Source organism: Carettochelys insculpta, chromosome 33 (assembly GCF_033958435.1).
Source record: "Carettochelys insculpta isolate YL-2023 chromosome 33, ASM3395843v1, whole genome shotgun sequence".
NCBI lineage: Eukaryota > Metazoa > Chordata > Testudines > Carettochelyidae > Carettochelys > Carettochelys insculpta.
The window spans coordinates 544,060-564,658 of record NC_134169.1 but is presented as its reverse complement, the minus strand read 5'-3'; the positions used below and the strand labels follow the sequence as shown (position 1 = coordinate 564,658).

At 53.3% G+C, this 20,599-nt stretch overlaps 5 non-coding genes across 5 annotated transcripts; 3 read left to right on the top strand and 2 right to left on the bottom strand.

The window, feature by feature from the left end:
- Nucleotides 1-2,197: 2,197 nt before the first annotated feature.
- TRNAR-UCU (transfer RNA arginine (anticodon UCU)) lies at nucleotides 2,198-2,270 on the bottom strand. Its single transcript has one exon. It is a non-coding gene; the product is annotated as a tRNA-Arg (tRNA).
- A 4,213-nt stretch (nucleotides 2,271-6,483) lies between these two features.
- Nucleotides 6,484-6,565, bottom strand: TRNAL-UAG (transfer RNA leucine (anticodon UAG)). Its single transcript has one exon. It is a non-coding gene; the product is annotated as a tRNA-Leu (tRNA).
- A 5,494-nt stretch (nucleotides 6,566-12,059) lies between these two features.
- TRNAC-GCA (transfer RNA cysteine (anticodon GCA)) lies at nucleotides 12,060-12,131 on the top strand. Its single transcript has one exon. It is a non-coding gene; the product is annotated as a tRNA-Cys (tRNA).
- Nucleotides 12,132-16,840: 4,709 nt separating this feature from the next.
- Nucleotides 16,841-16,914, top strand: TRNAI-AAU (transfer RNA isoleucine (anticodon AAU)). The gene has a single exon. It is a non-coding gene; the product is annotated as a tRNA-Ile (tRNA).
- A 3,447-nt stretch (nucleotides 16,915-20,361) lies between these two features.
- On the top strand, nucleotides 20,362-20,435 carry TRNAT-AGU (transfer RNA threonine (anticodon AGU)). The gene has a single exon. It is a non-coding gene; the product is annotated as a tRNA-Thr (tRNA).
- The last annotated feature ends 164 nt before the right edge of the window (nucleotides 20,436-20,599 follow it).

Sequence of the window (20,599 nt, the reverse complement as noted above, 5' to 3'; positions counted from 1 at the left end):
CCCAAGCCGCATGAGCCTGTGGAGGAGCAGGGCATTGACTGCGTGGACGACCTGCAGGGGAAAGACATGAGCGAGCACAGGTGAGGGGTGTGCGGGGTGTGCCTGGCCCTCCCCGCCCCGGGCTTCTGCCTGCTGCTACGCTGCCTGTCAGTGCCTCAAAGTCAGCAGCTTTGAAGCTCCCAAGGTGGCCATTACGCTTATGAGGTGCTACATATGCATCCCAGCACCTCATTAGCCTCCTCTGACATGCCTGCTTAGCACGCCCCATTGGATGGAGGGGGCTTGTATGGAAGCACCCAGAGAGGAGTTACTGACACTGAACGCAAACCCAGCAATACCTGTTGGATGACGTGGTGTCCATCACTAGGTTCTCCCCTACTTCTTTGTAATCACTGCTGAGGCTCCAGGCAGATGGGAGAGAGCTGCCCTACATGCACAAATCACCTGCATCCCTTAGCAGCGGTAGCTCTGTGGGTGGGAGAAGCCAGGTCTGTGGGGGGCAGCTGTAGGGTGCACCTGGAGAGAGAAAGTAACAGAGAGAAAGCCGTGCTAGTCTATACACTATCCAAACAAAAAAGCAGTGAAGTAGAACTTTAAAGATTAACAAAATAATTTCTCAGGTGAGCTTTCATGGGACAGACCCACTTCTTGAGACCAGAGCCAGACCGGAACAGACTCAGTATTTCAGGCACAGGGAACCAAAAACAGCAATCAAAGTTGACAACTTCAAACTCTCTCAGACAAAGAGTTAAGGGGCACAAAACAGACATCAAAACATTCCTGATTCACAAAGCAGTTAGTCTACATTTTAATGGAGTGGGCCAGTCTGTTAATGACTTCAGAGTTTGCATCTTGAAGAAGAATTTTCAGTCTGCTTTGGAAAACGAGACTTCTGAACTCTCGTTCATATTCAAATTCGACACATTAACATGTGGTTTGAACTGGGATGCAAATTTTCTGAGATACTATAGGGGCTCTTTTGTATCTATGGCGTCATGTAACGCTTGACTCCCACGCCCCTCACTGCTCTCTGATTTGCTGACCTTGGTAATAATTTTTTTCTGATCTGTCAACCTTGATGACTATTTTTGGTTCTCCGTGCCTTAAATATTGTGTGTGTTCTGCTGTGGCTCTGGTCTGAAGAGGTGGGTCTGTCCCACGGAAGCTCACCTAATAAATTATTTTGTTCGTCTCTAAAGTGCTACTTTACTGCTTTTTTGTTCCAGAGAGAGAAAGTTTAATTAAACTCCATTTGTAAAACCACTCTGGACATGGGGAGGAAAAGGAACCAGTGAAGCCGGGTTTGTCCTGCAGGGGACTGAAGATCAATGACTCAAAAGAGAGTGTCTGTCACTTGCGTACAGAGGAACGGCAAAGCCCAGGGCAGGAAGAGGCGAGGGCTTGTGCTGCCAGCGGGAGAGAGCTCACTCCATCCGTCTCCTCAGGCTGAAGGCAGGAGCCTCTTGGGTACCCACAGCTTTGAGTCTCTTCCTTTCCCACAGAGGCCCATTTTCAGGATCTGCTTCTTCTCAAGCAACCCCTTTCTCCTTCTCCACAACCCAACTTCTGTCTGGTACACGCAGGATGTGGCCACACGAGCCTCTCTTTTGCAGGGGCTGTGGGAGTGCGCCGCTTCAGAAGATGCTGTGATGTGGAGGGGTACATGTGTGTGTGGCTCACAGAGGGTGTGGGGCTCCTGCTGAGGGTAACCTGGCGACCAGGTAACACCTTTGTACTGCAGACAAAGGGCGAGGTGGAGCCCAAGGAGTTTAGATTGAAACTGGGAAGCAGTTAGTCTGGGCTGGGAGAGACAGAGACAAAGGAGGGGGCCAGGCCCCAGCTCTGGGGGCCCCTCGGGGCCTCCTCTCCCCAACATGGATTGGACTGGCTGTCTCTGCCAGCTGTACTGACACTTCTGTAAGATGCTGCGGCCTGTCAGCTAATAAACCTGCTGTTCTCCTGCTGAGTAAGAGTCACTCCCGCCTGCAGACAGGGTGCAGAGCTTGGGGAAGCCTGAAGCCCACCACAGATTTGAATGAGGCAGTGATATTAACATGCAACAAGTCATTTGCCTAAAGCAAAATCTCATGCTCTTCAGGAAGCAACCCTAGCACACAATTGCTCAAGTGAGCCCCTGTGGGTTTCAAAGCCCACTTTCTTCTTTTACCTTGAGCCTGACAAGAGGGAAAGAGAGCTTCACCCCAGGTGGGATTTAAACCCACAATCCTTGGCTTAGAAGGCCAATGCCTTATCCATTAGACCACTGGGGTACACAAGTTAGTGGAAGCAATGAGGGATAAAATTCTCTCAAAAAATGTACATTTCTTACCTTGGAAGACAAAAAATTTGCTCTTTCTTTGTGTTTGTTCTTTCTTTGTTGTGAATCTGAGAAACGCCCAGGGAGTAACTCTGCAGTAGCAACAAAGGAGTGACCCACACCCAGCTAGATGTTTAGTTACCATCCCTGGCCGTTCACCAGGAAGGGACATGTAGGTGACAGGTTCACAATTGCCATGAAAGGCAGCTGCTCGATGGGCTGTTCGCTCTGAGGTGCCTGGTTCTGAGACACACCCAGGATCTTTCTGGCACCCAGAGGAGCGTGTAAAGTAAGGGACATTGACAGGATCATTTCTCCTCTCCTCCTGTACCTATACTGAAGGCAGCAACAATGTTGGAAAGACAAAGAAACCTTTGACGTGGCCTAATCAGAAAAGCATCCCAGGAAGCACAAACTGCTGGAAGTTATGGGGAAGGGAAACCTTCCAATCTGGCTCAGCATGAGCACATTTAGGAATTAGACTGGAATTTCTCTTTTCTTTCTCTTGTAACAGTTCTGGACTCCTGCACCAATAGCACCTCGAAACAGATGCAACTGATCTTTTTGTGGGGAATAAATCTCAGCTACTGGAGTTTTGATTGACATTTGGGGAGTCCGTGTGAGGAAACGTGCAGGGAACTGGGCTTGTTGACCTCGTGAGGTCCCTTCCACTTCTAGTACTCTAGGAAAGAGACTGGAGGATAGTCACCCCTTTGATTTACTGAGGGACTCATGAAGGAGCTCAGTCTGATAAGAGGGTCTACAGCTGTGAAATGTAAGCCTTTTGTCAGAACGAGTCGGCAGCAACCAGGGTCTGTTTCAACATTGAGGGGTCCCTTGTCATCCATCTCACATAGAACCAGCTGGAGCCCCCACCCAGAAGCCTGGGAAATTCGCACAGCCCTGGGTGCCTCGCAGGGGCAATGCTTCCCCACTCACAAGCACAGAGTCTGAGTGTAGAAAATGAGCTTTTAATGAAAGAGGCAGAAAAGTCATATGACAGAAGCTTGGGAAAATACCACACCCAGAGGTCACAACCAAGCCTCCAGTAAGTGTCCCCGCTCAAGCAGATGGAGCAGTGCCCTTTGCCTCTCAGGCTCAGCCGTCCTATACTGGAAAGAGCCAATCCACACACCCAAGCTTTCTCCCTATCCACTTCAAATGCCCCACTTCCAAGTCTTCCCAGTCCCTGCACTCCCTGACACATCACTTTCGACTTGTCTACACTCGCCCCTGCATAAAACGAAACAGGAAGAAGGGACATTTGAAGAATAGGTGGTCCTTTCGACAGGCCCCCCCCCCACACAGATGGTACAAGATTCGAAAGTGGCACTTTTCAATCGCCTTGTGCTCCATTATGCTTACGAGGCACTGCATGTTGATGGCAGCACCTCATTATCATCTTACGACCTCACTCATTACCATGCCCCTTCCAGAAGGAACAGGCGAGTGTGGACGTGGCCCTTGCTGCATTCCCTCTCTGAACTGGAGGTAACGCAACCTTTGTGCTGGACCGGCGTTCCGCATCCCCTGCCAGCTGCCCACCCGCCGCTCACACCTGCTGGCTGCTTCTCTCACCAGACGTCCCTCTCCTGTCTTGTGGGTTTTGCAATAGGCAGAACCCTGTGTTTGAAGCACTCCAGGGCTTCAGCTACCAGCTCATAGGGGATTTCAGTTCACAGTGGTATTCAGCTCTGCATCGAGGTGCAGCATCTCGGTATTCACCAGGATGAATTCTAGCAGAATAGTAACTGACCCATTTTTAGGTCCACCTTCTAAGAGCGGGGGGAAGAAATAGTCAAACCAGTTTTACCGCTGTATAGCCCAAAGGCTTCCAGCAAGCTGAATCAACCACTAGTCCTACCCTTTCTCACTTCATAATGTTTCCATGAAGGGATCCCTCTGTAATCCATATCTGACACAGCAGTCATGAGTGCCCTGTAGCCCACAACAACTTCAAGCACTGGTGAGACTCCACAATTCTTACACTGGGTAAAGTCATAAAATGTGACTTTCCAACAACAAGCTATTTACAAGAGATGAAAACGCTTTGCTTCACTTGCTCCCATCAGGCTTTGTTTTCAAGGCATTACATGGGCGCACCTTTACATTTGAGGACACATTCCCCAAATCCTTCAGCAGTACAAAGCTCCTGTTGGCACATTCTTTACAGGAATAAGAAAATTTCTGAGAAGCAGGAGATTAGCTGGTGTCTCCCTGCAGAGAGTTCATGAGCAGGGCGGGGGACCGTACATGCACTTCACCGAGCTGTGCCTCTTCACACTGACAGCCATGTGACAAAAAAGCAAAAAGGGGCTACTTGCTAGTGAAGAGGAGACAGTAAGGTGTGTTCTGGGGCACTCAGAAATCCCAGAGTCAGACTGTCAGGGTTTAAATGAGTAACAACCCTCCAGACCACCCTCTGGCAAGCAAGTAATGAAGCCTCGGTCTCTGATGAGGCAACTCCCTGCAGCCCTAATGACAGTCCCAGAGCAGCTGACTGGCTGTCTGGCCCTACTTTAGCCAGCACAGGAATAAAAAGCTGTGTAAACAACCAGGGAGAACTCACAAATGTTACAGCTTCTTACCAAGGCCATTGATCACCTCTGTCCCTACACAACTTGCAGGGGAAAGAAGAACCAGGCAGCAGTTCTCTGTCTGTGCTGGAGTTCACAGAAGCAATGAATGCTGGTTTCCCTCCCCTGGGGCTCGGCAGGTACAGTTACAGTCCCCTCTATCTGGCACCCGATTCTCACTCTGATAATCTCTTGGTTGATCTGGAGCTGCTGGACTTGTGGAGGGTATTTCATCTCCTACAGAAGTGAATTTCTTTCCCATTCCCAGAGTCTGGGCCGGGCTGAATGGGTGGTGAACCAGCCAGAGGGGAATTTTAACCCAAACTTGGCTCTTCTGAGCATCTCGAGCACAATGGTTCTCAACTTGTTCACTCGTGTAGGCTGCATATGAAACCACAGTGCATAATGTGGGCTGTGTCCAATACTACCTGTGTGTTTGTGAGGATGTCACAAGTGGGTGCTGAATGAGCTGCAAACAGGTCACGGATTGTGAACCACTGCTGTGGTGCGGAGCTACTGGAGCTGATGTGGAGGCAGACAGAGGAGGCAAGTGTCCTTTTGCACACAAACAGGGCAGAGCAGGAACAAGGGAACTCAGCTTTTCAATCTTCTAAGCTGAGTATGATGCTCCTCAGGGACACCCAGGATTGTGAGGGACCTGCTCCCACCAGCCTGTGGTACCGTACAAGCAAAGCGCTAACAAACTTCCACACACTTTATTTCCAAAAGTGAGACCTCTTGACAAAGCTGCTGCACCATTTTGTAGCTCTCTGTAAGGCCCCTGTGAATCTTCTAACTTCTTCTTCATGTTTTCTGTGTTTCCAGACTGCCAGCAGCCTGGATTCACAGTTCTAGTAGTTACAAGCAGTCTTACACCTAAAGCACCACATTCCCTCCCCTCTTGAGAAGCCTCTTCATTTTAAAATAAAACTGATTCTAACTACAGCAACAAATATGGAATAAGCCACTATACTGTTGGCAGAAATCCTACATCGAAAGCACTGGAAATACGACATAACATGGTCTCTAGTCTAGACAGGTGGTCGTTTGGATCTGGCAGACCTTCTCTCAAATCCAGTTCCTGATGCAATATCTTGTTGTGTTGGCAACTACGGTGAAGTCATCCAATGGGGTTGGGTGTTGGCATCATCTCCTTTTGGTGCACAGGCAGGTTTCCAAAGGACCCCGCAGACTTTGAAATCCCCCTATTCCTATCAGCAGAGCAGCTGGCCATTAGCATGGTTATTTTGAGGTTTTGGCCAAATGTGGCCACAGCCCATTTGTCCTTATTGATCCTCATGACATTTCTTTTGACCCCACCCTGCAATTTATCCAAGTCACTCAGGACCTTATGCCTACCCTCCAGCAGATCTACCTCTTCCCCTAGTTTAGGGTCATCTGCAAATTTGCTAAGGGTGTAGTCCTGCCCCTCATCCAGCTTTTCAATAAAGATGTTGAACCGTGCAAGACAGAGAACTGATCATGAGGACATTATATTTGAAACCCATCTCCAAACAGAGATGTCAGTTCCAACACTTGGGGTCTGGCCATCAATGCAGCTTTCTGTGCATCTTACAGTTCATGAAGAGATGGCAGTGGTGGGATTTGAACCCACGCCTCCAATGAGACTGGAGTCTAAATCCAGCGCCTTAGACCACTCGGCCACAATACCTACAAAAGGCACCTCCAGCGAGCATCAACCTCTCTTGACATTTCCTGAGTTTCAGAACAGTTTACACCAAGAGGACATAGGAAGTTTTAAAACGCCTCATATGTCATACCTAGTGAAAATGTCAGCATGTTTTCAATAAAAGGGGGCTGTGACACAGTATTCCAAAAAGATGGCTTTTAGCACATCCTAACCTTCCGCTGCCGTCTCTCTCGGCTGCTTTTTATCCCAGATCACACTGACACACAGAGGAAGGTGATTGGGATTACTGGTCATGATACTCTTAAAGCTGGAGTCACAGTTCCTGGGTGCAGCTGCCATCCTCTGCTCTGGCAGCTGAGCCTTTGAAGGGCTCCCCACGTGGACCAGGGTAAGCAGTGACTTGTGGATGGACGTGATGGGAGGGGAACCCAACCCAGATAGAACTTCTGTAGCTTTGTGGTTGTTACATTTGCTTCACACGTGCAATGTACTTGTTTAAAGCCCCATGAAAACACCAGCGCTTTGGTTGTTTTGCTCCCCTTTGGGCCTGAGAAGAGCTGGTCTCATTCTGTCTCCGGGGTAAACCCGACTGCTGTGTGAAAAAGGGTAGAGGTATCAGCAGAGCATATACGTCGCTCTCAGACTGGGGAAGCTACACAAGTTCGGCCGGTCTTTTTCAGGAGGTTTGTGTCTTGGCCTCCTCTGCCCTTGAGGATTGACCTACTGAGGCCGGCTCTCCTGCTGGCCTCCTTTGCGTGACTTGCTAAAGGAAGAAGTGAGGCTGGAACGGGGCAGAAGAAGGAAGTAAAGCTGAGGCAGGCAGGAGAGCAGCTTAGCACCTCAGTGCAGTTAATGGAGCACCACTCTCTCTCCTGCCAAAGCCTGTGCAGGTGAGGCTGGCTGCAGGGAGGCAGAATCCTGTGCCTGTCCAATGGTGCTCCAGGAATGGCTCCTGGTAACCCAGCAAGAGAAGTGGGATTCTGGGTGGAAGGAAAACAAGCAAAGCTCTGTCTGAGTGAGTAAGGGGCAGGTCCTGGGTGGATTGGGCAGTGGTGGTCTTGAGGGGCTCTCTGTCAGCCTTGGGGCAGCAGGGACCACTGTCCCTTTGTGACTGAGCCAGGCTGGTGGTTCATGGCTTTGGATGTGTCTGGTTGTGAGCAACTGGGACCACAAACCCTCCACCTGCCTGTGTGATGGGCAGATGTGCTTAATATGACATTTGAGGGAAATGGTTTAGCTGTCAAATATCAGAACCTCTTTTCTGTGTGTGAACAGCCTTTGTAGCTGGGTGCAGGATGTGTCTGTCCGTCTGTCTGTCTGTGCTACAGAGCGTGTGGTAGGTTTCTGGGTCACACTCGCAGACGATTGGGCAATACGCTGCCTCGCCTGCTTCATGGCCCATCCTATAGCCCCTGCTCTCTTGTTGGCTCATTGGGAAAGCGAGGGGTACAGCTGAAGGCTCAGCAGCTCGGCTTTGCATGAAGTGTGGGCGTCTCAATTATCGGTAGCAGCCGAGGGCAATTTGAGGCCCTGTGGTCAACATCTAGCCTGTTAGCCCCCTTGTCTGTACGCTTCAGTCCAGGGTCATGCTGACACTGCACATCTGTGTTCTGAAGCATCTAAACGCTGGGCTTGAGATAGGCGCGTCTGTGCTTTCAAACGCTCTAAGACTGTGCTGTTCCTTTGTGCTGTGTGCTCAGAGGCACCGAAAAGGGGCAAGATGGAGTAGAGCAGGGGGATTGTGTCTGGTTACAGGACCCCAGGGGCTCCCGGGAGGGACAGTCACACGGACACCTGCCTCAGGCCCTGTGGCTGGTGCTGCAGGCTGATCTAGTGCTCTCAGTGTCAGAGAGAGGGGAGTTTGACATTCAACCCCAGAAGCAAGTGTCTGCCCCTTTCCCAGCTGTGCACAGCCCAGCTCATCCCAGCTGCTGGGAGAGACCAGAGCCCCTGAGCCAGCCTAGGGGACAGGCCCTTCTCTCACAGGCAGCTGCCCATGTCAGTGGCTGCAGCTGAACCAGGGCTTCCCCCACCTCATCCCCATGTCTGGCCGGGGCACTGCACCCCAGCTGTGTTTGGGGCCATGCTCACCCCAGGAAGCCGCACTGCAGGGGACAGGAGTGAGAGTAGAACTGTTGGGCCAAATCTGCCCATCCTGTTTCCCTGGCCAAGCAGCGAGGTGCAGAAAGGTTCCTGGCAGGGTTGACTTTGGGAAGGATGAAAAACTTGCAGCACATGAAGATGAGGTGGTGAAAGTAATTGATTGCTAATCCATTGTGCTCTGCCTGCCTGGGTTCAAATCCCATCCTCATTGCATTTTTCTTTGTTGATTTCCAGCCCCATTGTTTTCAACTTCCAGCACACCTGAGTTTGCTGCCTCCCAGCTCCTGTGTTGGGCAGACTCCAAGCACAGGACACCTCTGTGAGGTTGAGCTGAGCTCTGGCTGCCAGAGGTGGGGGTAGAATGATTTCGTTTGCCCTCAAAGTGTGAAGACTGACTCCACTGTCAGCTACACTCACCTCTGCCCCCTGCAGTGCTGCTGCCTGGGGCTAAGCAGGGCCCCAAACACAGCCAGGGGTGTATTTCCCTGGCAAGGAAGTAGCAGCCCTGGCTCAGCTGCAGTCAGGCACAGGTGCAGCTACCTCTGAGTGAAGGGCTGGTTCCCCAAGGCTTGATGCAGTGCTCTGGTCTCTCCCAGCTCCTGGGCTGGGCAGTGCACACCTGGGAAAAGAGCAGATACTTGCCCAGGGGGAAGGAATGTTTCTCTGCCCCTGACAGCAATAGATCCAGCCACAGGGCCTGAGGCAGGTCTCCATTCCACTGTGCCACCCTGGGCAAGTCCTGAGTTCTTCTGTGCTTCTCAGCAGCTGGGGAAAAGCCTCTTTGGGACATATCTCCTGCTCCACAGCTGAAAGGAGCACACAGGAGCTGCTGGGTTCAGCTCCCAGGGGTGCCGGGCTGCTACCTTCTGCAGCACCAGGTGTTGGCCCTGACAGGACATGGGGCTGGAGGGACCTTTGTTCTGACCCACAATGGATGTTCTGAAGGTTCACATGCTGGTGACAGGCCAGTGCTTCAGGCCCCCTGGACACTCCTGTCCTTCTGGGAAAGGAGCAGCTCTGGGCTTTCAGGTCAAACCGCACATGGCGGCTGCCACACTGTGGGGTGGCTCTTGCAGTGCTGCTGAGCCCGGCTTTGTGTGCTGTGTCTGAGACTGGAAACCCCAAGCCCCTTTGGGGTAACGACTGTGGCAGGACAGGTCAGTGTCCCGGCCCCAAAGCAGCCAGACCCACTGAAATGCCGGAGAGTCCAGGGAAACACCTCCCTGCCCCGGGCTGTTTTCATGGGCCAAACTCCCTTCCAGCGTTGACCTGAGTGAGACACTGACATGGCCACTTCCCAGCCCCAGCCCTGGGCACTCACCCACTAGCACTAGTAAATGTTCTACCCCTGGAGCGCATGACCCTCAAAATAAGCAAATGTCCTGACCCACACAGCTCATTCCAGAGACCACAAACTCTCTGCAGCTGCCCATGGCTCCTTTCCACCGAGGCTGGTGAGATGAACTGGTTATTGGGAGTCTCCTAATGCTCCCATGAGGGGTTCAAGTCCTGCAGTACCTTTTAGCTCACCTTTGCTTGTTGTCCTGGCTGCAATGGACAAATAGGCTCTACGATGCCTGCAGGGGTCAGCCTGGAGGGTGGGGGGTTGCTGGGTGTCACTGTTGGCATCACCATAAGAATTCCAAATGCCTCTGTCCAGGGGTGCTGGTGACTGGCAGTAACCTGCTGTTACTGTTCTTGGCATCCTCTGTGTTTCTGTGCCTGTCACCTGCCTGGTCACACAGATTTGCTGAGCTACTTGGGCAGGTGAGATACATGCAACAGGGCTGGTTGTGTCAACCGCACAAGTCTGCCACTTGCGAGCATTTTGGTGGATGCTCCATTTTCTGGGAGCAGCCGCAGTGGAGATGTCGTTGTCTCTGGCAATAAGAGTTCAAACTGGGGCTCGTGGGGTAGATTTTTGTGCTTCCTTTCATGCTTACTAAACTGTGCTGTGCATGGGCTGTGCCCCAAGGGGTCTGTCCCCTCTGGGTGCCCAGAGGTAAACTCACAAATGAGCCTTTTGGGGGAAGGAGTCACTCCCGTGACCTCTCTCCCCTTCAGTCTCAGGGCGAATTACTGACCCATGGCTGTGGGGCTGGCATCAGCCTGGCTCACTCGTCTCTTGCTTCGGTAGCTCTGAGCCAATGTGTGAGACTCGGCAGTTATGTTTCTTTGTTTCTCTGCTGCATTGGTCCTTTCTGCAGCTCCCTCTGTGGGAGGGCTCTGCCTGGCCCTCTGCCCAGCTCTGCCCCCTGCCTGGTGACTATTTACTGCTCAGAGCCACAGGCTTGTTCCTGGGCCTGGGTCAGTCTCTGTTGCTGCTGGCTGAGTGTGACACGGCCTAGGTGTGTCAGCCTGCACCAAGGGCATTTCCGTGTCACACTCCTGAGCCCCCCGGCTGTGGGTCCGGTTCTCCTGCCCAGTGCAGCCCATGGCAAGCAGAGCCCTGCGCATGTGCAGCGTACTGCACCTTTGTGTGATCGATGGGAACAGAAACCTGAGCCTCGGAGGCTGGGAACTGAGGTAGCTGAGGGACGGGTTTGCTCAGTTTTCGCACATTTGCAGAGGAAAGTGTGAAGTGTTTAAATCCATGTCAAGCATCCAGTGCAACCCCAAAACATACTGGAGCCAGAGGTGAAAATGGATTTCCATTAAGAAAACCATCCAAACAGGGGCACCTGGGATAGCTTCATCTGCAGTCAAGTGTTCCACCACTGAGCCAGGCTCTCTATCACTGGAAAATGGTGAGAGGTTTGTTATTATGCAGAGGACGCTCCAGCTTTCCTAGCAGCAACGTGCCTCTGACTATATGACTGGGAAAGGGATCATTGGAAATTGTGCTGCCAGAGCAGTTTAAAAGGTGTGTGACACTGTGAAAGTATTGAACCCCAAACGGATTAAATGTCACTGGTACGGGCATGTTCAATGCATCCCAGCACCTTCTTACTGAAAACAGTGCGCTCATATTGTCACGAGGGCTGACATGTTAGCACTGTAAAAGCTCTGTTGTCCAGCACCTCAGGGAACCAGGCTGTGGGGTCACCACCTGTGCCAGGTAGAGAAGTGACTGACACTGACTGCAAACCCAACTATATCTGATTGATTGGTGGGTGTCCTGCAGTAGGTTTTTTCCTCGTTCTTTGTAACCACTGATGTTGCTTCAAGTGGCTGGGAGAGAACTGTCCCATGTATGCCGGTAATCTGCCCCCCTGAGGGGCTGTAACTCTGAGTAGGAGAAGCCAGGTCAGCAGGGGACAAGCTGTAACATGCACAGGGAGAAATAAAGTTTCATCAAACCCCGTCTGCGCGTTTGTGAAACCACTCTGGGTTCAGGGAGGGAAAGGAGGTGGGAAAACAGTTTGTTCTGCAGGATACTCAAGATCAATGACTCAAAAGGGGGCTTGGGTAAGGGAGTGTAGCTCAGTGGTAGAGCATTTGACTGCAGATCAAGAGGCCCTTGGTTCAAATCCAAGCACTCCCTTTCAAAGACAGTTACTGACCTCCCTGTTTCCAACACACTCTGGTTTTCTAATCTATGGGAATTCTTTAAACGGAGCTGAAGCCTCAACAATTGCTAGTGTTGACACACATAAATCTTGCAAACCTGTCCCTTAGCTGGCAGTAGATAGTGACATGAGCAATTTTGGGCCTCATACCTATAAAGAGGTTCTTGTCCCTGGTTAACGAAATGTATCACATTCAGGCCTGTGTATCTGTGAAGCTTTAAGTGCATGTAGAGAGGATGTTGATTACTCTGTGAGTTCACAGCCAGGGCTGTGGTGTCCTCCCTCACCCACATCCTCCTCTACAATCACCACCAGCCTTTCCAGTCTCTCCTTCTCCACCAGTTCTCTCCAGGCTGGTCACTTTCAGAGAAAAATGAACCTGCCTCCTCACTCTGGAGTTGCAGCGAGAGGGGCGGAGATGGACGTCTGACGAGGAGAGCAGGGGAAGTGGAGCAGGAAGCAGTGTCCTGAGAGGTGAAAGAGCAGGAGGGGGGCGAGGAGGGGAGGGGAGCAGCCTGCCAAGAGTCAGAGGTGCTCAGAAAGGGCTTAAACTGCAGGTTCCATGGTGCAATGATTGGCACTCAGGACTCTGAGCTCAGCTCTCAGGGGGAGCTGTGTGTGTGGTTTATGATACATCTCTGTCAGGGCTGGGCTTCTTTCTCCCCAGCTGCCCCTGTGTGAGGGCTTCTCCCTCCTGCCTGCTGAATTGGTTCCCCTGCAGCTGGGTCTCTGCTTGGGCTGGTTCACCAACGTTTCTGCGATACATTGGGGCCCCAGAAATGTCCTGTCTGGTTGGAGATACAGGAGGTCCTGTGGCTGGTGCTGCAGGCTGACCTGTTGCTGTCAGAGGCAGAGTGGGGAGTGTGACATTCACTCTCTCAGGGCAATTATCTGCGAGGTGTCGCCTTGAGAGGCACATCTCAGACTCTGTGCTTGTGAGGGGGAGAGAGAACCGCCCTACAGATGTGACATAGGCTAACAAGGGTCATCTTTGGAAAGGAGCCAGGGGAGCGCCAGGGACATATGGAGTCAGCAATGACATGGCTAGGGCAGAATATTTTCTATCGAGGGGAATTAGCTCAAATGGTAGAGCACTTGCTTAGCATATAAGAGGTAGTGGGATCAATATCTACATTCTCCAATAAAACTGATGTTCTTGTAACTTCCTGCCCAAGGAATCAAGGGGAGCTGCTTTTGTGCACCTGCCCCGCCCCCCACCCAGGAAGCTCACAATGTACATGGGGGTTTGGGGTGCTGTGTGCAATGGCACAAGAGAGCACTATCAACATCTTGTCTCCCACCTGGTGGAAGAGGAAGTGCTCTCACCTGGAGGCTGGATTTGAAAGAGGAAGTCAGGGCCATGGGCTGCCTCAGGTGAGAGAAAGTGATGATGCACAGGTGAGCCATGTACTGATGAGGAAGTTACCCCTGGAGCAGGTACGAACGAGTTGCAGGTGGGTTATTTTGGTGGGCAGGTTTAGCATTACACATGCAGAAGTTTCTGGAGTTGGGGTGACAGCTGTGGGCTCTGCTCCTGTGGGCTCTGTGTCTGTGGTAGGAGAGCAGCCAGGGCAGCTGCTGCTCCAAGGCCATGTGCTGTGGGTGAGCTGGGAGCAGCTGAGCTCAGGAGCAGGCAGCAGACTGGGGTCCCTCCAAAGGAAGCACATTGCAGCAGGTGGTGATGCTGTTACCCCTCTGCCAGGGAACATGGGCCGTGTTAACGTTGTGCTCAGGGGAAGAGAGGGAGGGGACAGGCAGGGTCTGAGGGGACACCTGGCAGGGGCCTAGGACAGCGGGTGAGGAGCGGCAGGGTCTGAGGGAATTCCTAGCCAGGACTCAGGGCAGTGGGGAATGGGAGACACAGTCTGAGGGGCGGATTCCTGGTGGGGGTTCAGGGTGGTGAGGGAGAGGCTGAGGGGATGCCTGGGTGGGATGCTGAGCAGTGGGGGAGGGACAGCAATCTCACTCCAGGAACCACACTGTACCTACAGCTGCCTGTTGCTCCTTTCTGAAAGGGCCCTTGTGAGCTGTTTCTCTGTAGCTTGGATAGTTTAGGTGGGTAGAGCACAGTTCTCATAAAACCAAGGGGTGGAGCACTTGCTAGCCAGTAGACAAGTGCAGGGTGTTCCTCTGTTACCCTTTGCTGGACTGCTATAGGCAGCAATGTCCAAAGACATGGAGGAAGTTGAGTGGCTTCTGGAGACCAGACGAGAGTCTTGCTCAGGAGGTTTCACTTTGCTTTGCTGGGAGGATCCCTGCCCTTTATTCCCTTCACTCCATTACCCTTCCTAATGCCCCTTCACTGGGGTGCTGATGAGTGACAACCTGACCTGCAGGGCTTGTTATCTTCTGAGCAGCTGCTGCTGTGCCTGTCACAGCCCTGGATTTATAAGGGGGTTCTACACAACAAAGTTATTTCAAAATAACCATCCCAGCCTCTGCACAAGACAACCGCTGCTTTGAAATAATTCAGAAATAAACAGGGGACGGCTTATTTTGAAATGAGTAAACCTCCTTGTACAACTACAAGTAACAGCAGCTGTGTGGAAACAGGGGCTGCAAAGACAGGGGCTTGAGCCTAATTTGAAATAAGCCATAGTGTGTCCATTGGCTGCATCTGAAATTAGCTTCCTGTGTGTATATGTGGTATTAGGAAATCTTGGTCTTGCCACTCACTGGTGCTGCAGTTCTCCCAAACACTTCATGCACCCACAGGAATATTGGCACAACACATTAAGGCTGAGACAATTTAGCACTGGTGAGGGCAGAACCTTAACCTGGTGTTTTCCCTGTCTCTGTTTTGCCCCCCACCAGCTGGATCAGACTCTGACCCTCCCCACACAGACGCTGCCGTCCAGCGCAGTTAGTCGTGGGAAAGGAGAAAGGGCCAAAGAGGATCCTCCTTGTGCTCACGTTCCTCACCATGAATTCTCTCTCCAGTCTCCGGGGCAGAGCTCTCAAGAAGGAGACTCCCTGAGGCAAAGCCCTGGGGGGTCTCTGCGATGGCCCCGGCCCTGCAGCCTGTCCCACCTGGCCATTGTGCCGGACTGCCTGTGAGGTCACCACCTCCCCACCTCCTTTAACCAATCACCTGAGGTTCTTCCAAAGGCCCTTGTGATGTCACAGACACACCCACCAGTGCCCTGCAGGGCTCATGTCCTGCCCCTGGCAGCCCCCTCTGCAAACGCACCCCAAGGGTCTGGAGCACAAAAGACACATAACAAACACGAAAACCCGAACTCCTCCCATCCTCAGTGTCCTGTGGGATCCTGGCACCGGGGCAGGTGGGGAGAGAGGAGGGGAGACTGGTGGACTCTGACCTGTCCACTGCAGAGGGCACAATAAGTGAAAGGAGCATTTTAACTCCTCCTGTCCTCAATGTCCTCTGGGCAGCAACTCCAGCTTCCCTCCGGCACAATGTCTGTGCTGGGGAATGGGAATGTGTTGTTGTGGGCAGTCCAGCCGTGTGGGTTGGCCCCACAAAGACACATTTCTTTAAAGTGCAACAAGACCATTTTTTTGGTTTAAGATACAGACTAACACAGTCACCTCCCTATCAGCAAGCAGTGACGTAATAAGGTGGCTTAGCTGGCTAACGTACCTGACTAATAAACAGGAGATCATGGATTCAGCTCCCGGTGCTGCCCTGTTGTAGGTCTTTCTTAATGTTTCCCTACGTCTGGCTGGGGAGCAGAGAAGACCTCCCTTGGCAATCTCTCTCCCTGCTGGGGAAGGTAAAGGCTGATGGAAAAGGAGCGTTGGAAAGAATCTAGTCACAGCCTGGAGCTCGGGAAAAGGCAGTTGTGATTGGTGTGGGGAAGGTGCTGCTGTGGCTGCCAGAAGAGAGTCTGTGCCTCACAGCTTTGTGGTTCTGGGGGCTGCCTGTGCCAGCCAGCTCCTCCAGCACGTTTGTAACACAGACACAATTCCCTGTCGGCAGGAGCTCTGTTCTGCCCTGTCTGTGGGAGCAGCTCCTGCCCCAGCCCTGCCGCTGCAGAGACACCCCCCAGCCCTGTCCCTGCACACCATGTGCACACACTAGTGCGTGACTGGGGGCGTCTCACTCCCAGCCACACCCAGCTCTGCCCCCACCCCAGTGGTAATTCACCTCTCACCCCAGCTGTCCCCAGTGCTGACCTGACACACCTGAGATCCCTCTTGTAGCTTCCTTCTGCTTCCTCACCAACATTTCCTAACCCTGCTGGGAAGCAAAACCCCTGCAGTGGACATGAATTGTGCAGGTGGGAGACGTTCTGACACAGCCCCTGGGCAGGCCCAAGGTTTCAGCTGGTGACTGTGCGGTGCAGAGGGAGGAGGAGTTCGGCTGCCAGGGGGGAGAGGTGGCAGGTGTGAAGGGGAACCCGGGCAGGGCTTGTGGCTGAGGGAGGAGGGGAAATGGGCAGTGGGGGGGTGAGCAGGGTCTGAGGGGAAAGGGGGATCAGGGCACTGGGGAGGGGTGGGAGAGACAGGATCTGAGGGACCCACTGCAGGGCCCAGGACAGCTGGCAAGGGGCAGCCGGGGCTGGGGGAACTCCAAGCTGGGCTCAGAGCAGTGGGGGATGGGTGAGAGAGTCTGAAAGGGGAGGCCAGGCTGGTGGGGGAGGGGAGGAAATCTCAGTCCAGTGGCCCTGCAGCTGCCTGTTGCTCATTTCCAAAAAGGCCCCTTGTGGTACTTTTTGCAAGTGGCCGGCTAGCTCAGTTGGTGAGAGCGTGGTGCTAATAACGCCAAGGTCATGGGTTCGAGCCCCGTGCTGGCCATGGGCAGGTCTTTTCTACTTTCCTTCTTGTGGCTGCTCTGGGAAGGAGGCTAAAAGAGGTGAAGGAAGGAAGCTGGCAGGGAACAAGTCACAGTCACCACCCCAGGCTAAGGGAGGGGCTGCAGAGTGGGCCTGTGTGAGGTGAGGATCCGCAACTCTGCAACACACACCTCCCACAGGAAGGAGCAGCGGGAGCCGTCTGCCAAGGGCACCAGCCCCCTACAGCAGCTCCATTGGGTTTCTTTGCTCCCCATCTCCCCAGCGGCCTTCTGGCCTCACAGGCTCCCTCCCTGGACACCTGCTACTGCAGCACCACAGGCCCAGGTAACTCACCAGTGGTGCCAGTCCCTGCCTGCCCTGCTCCTCTTCCTGCCTGAGTTCTGCTTCTTCACTCAGGTCCCCCCGCTGCTGCTCTGGTGGGCAGAGGACTGGGGAAGGCACAGGAAGGGCCCTTGGGGGTGGGGTGCAGAAGCACAAGGAGCAGGCCTTGGAGGAAGTCCATGATGAGCAGCTTTGCCCATGGGAGCTCAGGAGAGGGGCAGAGAGGTACAGGTGACAGGATGGGTGGGGGGGTCTCTGCAGAGGTGGGGTTGGCTGGCAGTCCTTGGGGAACGGGGAGAGGCCTGTGGGGAGGAGAGGAGAGAGCAGCAGGCTGCTGGGGGCAGAGCTCAGGGGAAGAGGCAGAGCTGGGATTGGAAGAGGTGAGACGGGAGGAGGAGCACAGGTGGCCTCAGAGGGAGCAGGCCAAGCAAACCAGATCCCCTCCCACTCCTCAGGAGCTTCCAGTACTGGCACCAGCCTCCCCAGTGCAGCTATCACAGGCCACAGTCGACATTCTGGTGCTTTACATGATGCTGACAGGCCCTGACCAGAGAGGTGCAGAGTTATTTCAGAAGAGTTTATTCCAGAATTATTCCTCCAAAATAATCTAGTTCACAATAACGCCTTCACGCTACAAGGAAGCCCTGAAATAAACAAAACATGTTTCCAAATGGCACATCCACACACAAGAGAGCCTGTTTTGAATAGAGACCCTGGAGACATGCTGGGGATATCACTGCACAGTATTCCACAGTAGCTGATTCCAATATAGCTTAGTAACACGCAGCATGGATTTGGAAATACTGCTCTGCTATTTTGACATTCAGCATCTAGAAACAATGGAGCCTGTTCCGAAGCCCCTGCTTCAAAATAGCAATTGGAACGAGCTAGAATCATGATGCAAAGAGATGCCCAGCCAAGGCTCTGCTCTCTCTCTCTCTTTCTCTCTCTTTCTCTCTCTCCTTTGAACTCCTGACCTTAGGCAGGAAAAGTGTCTTCTTGTCCTCAGCTCCAGAGAGGAGTAATTCATATTTCTATCACCCTCAGAGTGTGTCTACACGAGCTGGCTACTTCAAAGTAACTGGTAAAATGTCAAAATAGCGTGTTGTTATTCTACGCACCGTCTGCTATTTCGACATTGAAATGGACGTTAGGTGGCGAGACGTCGAAATCCCTGTTCTCATCCAAAGATGGGAATCGCGCCCTACTTCAATGTTGAATGTCAAAGTAGGGCACATGTAGATGATCCACATCCTCCTACTTCGAAATAACAGGGTCCTCCATGGCAGCAATCAGCTGAGGGGTTGAGATGTGCTGTCCAGCCCCTGCGGGGCTCTATGATTACTGCGCGCAGCAGCCCTTTAAGCACCACAGACCTGGATTTCCTGTGGCAGGAAGCTGAGAGCATGCAGGCAGCAGCACATGCACATGCTAGCCCTCCAAGCCCTCCACCGACCTCGACCCAACCACCCAGCACCATGGCATTGAGCCAGCCCCCTGAGTGCCCCCAGGCTGCCCCCCTGAGGGGACCCAGGGACCCCCAGCAGCCAAGCGGGGCACAAAAAGCGGTGGGACACCTCCTGGTTGGAGGTCGAGCTCTGAGACCTGCTGGGGCTCTGGGGTGAGGAGGACGTGCTCCATGTGATGGGGTGCATGGAGCGGAAAGCAGAAGCATTCACCTGACTGGCCGAGGGCCTGGCCGCCTGGAGTCACCCTGCCCGCATGCCGGATCATGTCCATTGCAAGGTGAAGCAGTTGCAGAAGGGTTATGCCTGGACCCGGGACTTGGCCAGCCAGTCTGGGGCTGCCCCCCACCGCTTACCCCTGTTCCAGGGAGCTCAGGGCCATCCTGGGCCCCGGGACACCTGCTCCCACCAGGGTACATTGGAAACAGCAGCAGAGGAATCCCAGCAAGTCTTGGAGCTGGAGTCCACCCCGGAGGCCAGCCCAGCACCCCAGGGCCCACCCAAGGAGCCACCCCTCGGGATGGCAGAGGAGGGGTCCAGCAACAAGGCAGGGGGAATCCTCATAGACCTCCATTCCCGGAGCACCAGCCGGGTGTCCACCCACCTGTCTCCTGTGCACAAGCCCTTGTGCACCCCCACTCCTGCACCATCAGACTGAGGTGACACCGAAGCACCAGGCGGGTGGGGAAGGGGCAGATATTGCCTCTCCTCGGGGTGAAGGACACTGAAAGACTTGGCCTGAGGGCACTTTCGAGCTGGGCTCCCAATGCCAGTTCTATCTACACAGCTCCACACTGCCTGCAGGTGAGGGACTGTCGTGTGGACGGTCCAAAGGGCAGCTGGTCCCTTAAAGAGGAATCTGGGCCCAGGCTGCCTGTGGGATCTCCTGGAAAAGCCAAGAGCCCAAGGGAGACCATTGATTGGCTGCCAAGCCCCTGGCCCTGCTCAAAGGTTTCACACAGGGAAAGCTGGGAAGTCAGCCCCACCCCCAGGGGATTTGCACTGGGCTGGTAATAAACCAAAGGGGTTGTGTGGAGGGTCACAAGTGGGACTGAAGGGCAGAAGGAGACAGAAAGGCAAAATCTTATTCTTCTAGTTGCACTGCAGCAAATGCTCATCCTGAAAAGCTCCAGCTGGGGCAGCGCAGCCCATCCCCCACTCCGTGAGAGACAGGAGATAACTCTGCCCCAGAGCTGGGCCCTCCTCGCCCCACCCCTGGGGTGTGAACAGGGAGAAAGGAGGGAGTGGGGAGCACAGAGTGAAAGTGAGAGGGGGAGTCAGGCTGAGAGACAAAGGAGGGGCAGGACTCCAGGCTGTGTTGGTGGGACCCTGGCACTGGGCAGGTGGGGAGAGAGGAGGGTAGATTGGTGGAGTCTGACCCACACACTGCAGAGAAGACAGTAAGTGAAAAGGGTCTTTTCATTCCCGTCATCCTTACTGTCCTCTCGGCGGCAACTCCAGCTTCCGTCGGGCACAATGTCTGTGCTGGGCATTGGGAAGGGGTTGCTGTGGGCATCCATCACAGTGTTTCAGCTGCATGAACGTTCGTCACTTGATAAATTGGGTTGGCAACCTTCAAAGTGCTGCAGGACGGCTTTTTGGTTGAAGACACAGACTAACACAGATACCTCTCTGTCAGGAACCACATTACAAACAAAGAGGGCACCATGGCTTAGCTGGCTAAAGCACCTGTCTAGTAAACAGGAGATCCTGGGTTCAACTCCCAGTGGTGCCTTGGGGAAAGCCTTTGACAACATTTTCCATCAGGGGAACTGAAAAGCCCTCCCCTGGCAATCCCAGCTACTGCTAGGGAAGGTGAAGGCTGATGGTCGAGGAACACTGGAAAGCATCCCGGTACAGAGTAGAGCTCAGGAAAACACAGCTGCAACTGGTGTTGGG